The 3,406-nt window shown below is 41.3% G+C and overlaps 1 non-coding gene across 1 annotated transcript; it reads left to right on the top strand.

The window, feature by feature from the left end:
- Positions 1–1,287: 1,287 nt before the first annotated feature.
- LOC111773351 (small nucleolar RNA SNORA1) lies at positions 1,288–1,422 on the top strand. The gene has a single exon (XR_002807733.1). It is a non-coding gene; the product is annotated as a small nucleolar RNA SNORA1 (small nucleolar RNA).
- The last annotated feature ends 1,984 nt before the right edge of the window (positions 1,423–3,406 follow it).

The raw sequence follows: 3,406 nt of genomic DNA, 5'->3' as shown, positions 1-3,406 counted from the left end.
AGGGTACGTGCACAATCCCATGCTCCAACACCGGCCTGATAAACTACACCGTTGCTCTATGTTCCTGAATAACTGCTTTCAATGAAATCCTACGTTATGCTTTTTATTGGCTTCAAAGCTTCTTCCCAGCATCTTAGAACTGAATTTGTAGATATTGACATAGCTCTAAATCCCATTCCCCACCCAAGAAAAGGGATCAAAGCTTAGACTTCCTTTTGATCCACACAGCACAATGCTATACTCAGAGCCCTCAAGCTGATGATATTCTGCTCCAGTTACTTTGAGGGCATTTTCATTCAGAAGAGGTTTTGCCAAAGAGCATCACAGTAAATCTTTTACCTCTACTGTACTTTTGCACTTCCTCCTGCTCCAAAACCCATACCCACACATCTAATTTCTCCCTCACAATATAATTATAAATATCTGCATAATGCTTTACAAAACCCTATGAGGGATTATAACTCTCTAATCTCATGGAGTAGCTATAGCCCCTGTGAGCCTCATCCAGTTGACTGGAGGGCCACAAAGAGGGCCCCCAATACTGGATTGTTTTTATTCGTTGTTTATTATATTTAGAGAGCCACAAATCAGCTAGCCTGTTAGCCTCAACATAACCAGGGTGGGAAACAGAAGGTTTTCTTGCTTTAATTTAAAATGTCTTCCCTCTCTTCCTTCTGAACCTAATTCTAAAGTTTATTCAGACTCTCCCAATAGTCTGTCTAAAATAGCCGTATGTCAGAATTCCCACCGTGCTAGTCACAAAATAGGGACAAGAAGTATTTCGGCATAATACCCACTCTCTGACTCAGAGCCAATGATGCTATACGAAAGTTTAAGGGTAGAATTCTTAAAATTAAGTTTCTTCCAAGCCAAAGAGGACATATATTGTGAATCACTGAAGAGAAAAATTACAAAGGGTTTGGGTTGGCTGCATTCAGCTGAGTTGATAGCTACAGGGCAGAGGGAGAAAAGCAAGGAAGCGGAGTTATAGAAAATGAAAATCTACTTTTATAGAAAATTAGTTGGTCAGGGACATGGGTAAGGAATGGCAGAAGACCCCACAAAGTCCAGGATGACCTACTGGAGTGAGCCAGGTCTCGGGACACAGCCAAAGAGATGAACTCAGAAGTAGAATAAAAAGGTTCTAGGAGCATGGTAGCTGATTTGAGAGGATCTGCCTGTGAGGTCATAAAGTCCTCCAACCAAAAGCCAACGAAAATAGCTATGTTCCAAAGGCTGACTGGAGGCAACAAGGCCGATGCTGCAAAAAAGCCCTGGAGAAAGAGAAGCCTCATTCTAGATGAAAATGGGTGTTGTTGCTAATGGTGTCCAAAAATTGTTATTGTGGCCATATTGAAACACATGTCATCCTTCCCTCACAGTACGTGTATTGCAGCGGTGACAATGAGACCTGTAACATTTTTTGCTAGGCTAATGAGTAAAAATTGGATGTAACAAGACTTTTCAATATTAGAAATGATTAAGGAATAATATATTTTAGATCATTTGCTAAAATAGCAGTGAACTTCCTGCAGTTTAACTCCTAGGGCCCTAAAGTAAACTGGTTGAAGAAATTGGATCCTAAAGATTACAGGTGAATTTTTAAAGGATGTCTATATTCAAGTGGAGATCAAAGAACCCCAACTGAAAGAAGTGTGAACTGACTGACACGACAACTGTGGATTGAGCAAAATTTCTTTTTAAAAGGGCCATCTTGAAGATTATGACTTAAACTTTGGAGGAACTAAGGTGACTGGAAGGAATCACGTGACATTACTTAGATAAAAATTTATTGATGTAAAAGAAAAAAGAAAGAGCAGTGATGACAGGGAGATGCTTGGAGGGACTGCTAGTGTTTCAAAACCACCCAAGATTTTGGAAAAAATGGGAGAATTTGGTCTCTTTCACCTGGGAAGCACCTTGCTCACACTGCTATTACCTCTTCTTGCTATCACAGCTGCCCACCCCCAGCCTCCCACATCTGGAGTGACATTCAGGATCACTCAGGTGATGAAGCATCTTTCTGTCTGGGTATCTAGCCAGTTTTTATATCATCTTAGTAGAAAATCAGATTTTTCAATGGATGAACCCGCCACACAAATAACAGACTTTTACTCCTCGACTCTTGCGATAGGCTATTTACCAGCTCCATTTCCACTCCTAAAACTTTCTCATCCCTTCCTTCTGGCTGGAACCATTTGAAATTCCTTTCCAACCACTATGGGAGAGGAGTCCGTAGCCTTAGCTGCTCCCCACTTGAAGCTTCTCAGAAGATGTATCAAACGAGCAAATGAGGAGTAATGTGAACGTTGCTTCTTACTCACCTTCACTTTCTATATTGTATATCCTCAATCCAAGAGTGACAGCCTAAACTTTAGACTCTAATGCAATGCTTACATTTGCACTTGGCTCATTTAAATGTGCTTATCTGTACAGGAGGGGGTAATGTGGAGCTGTTTGCAAACAAGAACCCAGAGGTAAAATTTTTGATGTTGGAAGTCCCTCTCACAGCAACTCCTTTTACCCTTTTTCATTCAGGGGATAACAGCAGCAAAGCATCAATTTAAGATCTACTGGAAATGGGACAAGAGTGTTACATTTTACTTGGTCTTGGTCAGATTAAACAAAGTTGAAATGAATCAGAATACAGCAGACATAAAAGCATCCCAACAGAGTTCTCCTTTTCTCTAAATAAAAAAGTGCAAAAAAGTTGAAAGCCTGAGCTATGTGGTGCAATATAGATGCTATTGACCAATAAGTCAAAAACGTAAAGGATGTCTAGAAAATGCAAACATAAGCAATTTCACCAGATCCAGAGGAAATGCTGCCTAAGGTGCTCTCCGGAATGCTTGGCTCCCTGCTCAGCCTGCTTGTTCTCCTATTTTCTCTGTCTGTGGGCTCAGTACTATCCACATGCTGGCCTCATCCTGGTCCAGTACAGACTGCATATTATAAAGAGTCCTTATTAGGCTCACAAGATAAGTTAGCAAGGTCATTTTTTTTGCTATGCATTTTCTAATTGAATCCGCAGTCTGGGCACTGATTTCTTCTACCTGACCCTCTGAGCCACTTTCCTAGCTTTTGTCACTCAACCTGCCTCTATATGTATTTCCCAGGCTCCAGCATTCTTGCAGCTGCTCTTCCAGATTCCGATGTGGCTGAACTCCTTTGGCCTTTATTTCTTCCACGCTCCTCCACATCCTCGCTAAGGTCCTAAACCTGGTGTGCTGCCCTAGTACACGGACTTCTTGACTTCTCTAGACCTCAATATCTGTCAGGACCTTCCTCCTAGACAATTTTCAGGCCCTACTCTAATCCTACTCCGATCCCTCCACTGATAAGCATGAAAAATAAGACTTAGGAGCACAGGGGGATTATCTATTACTATGAATTGATGGATATTTGC

The sequence above is a fragment of the Equus caballus genome, chromosome 4, assembly GCF_041296265.1.
Source record: "Equus caballus isolate H_3958 breed thoroughbred chromosome 4, TB-T2T, whole genome shotgun sequence".
Taxonomy (NCBI): domain Eukaryota; kingdom Metazoa; phylum Chordata; class Mammalia; order Perissodactyla; family Equidae; genus Equus; species Equus caballus.
Note: the sequence above shows the minus strand (reverse complement) of the source record. Positions and strands in the feature narration are given on the sequence as shown.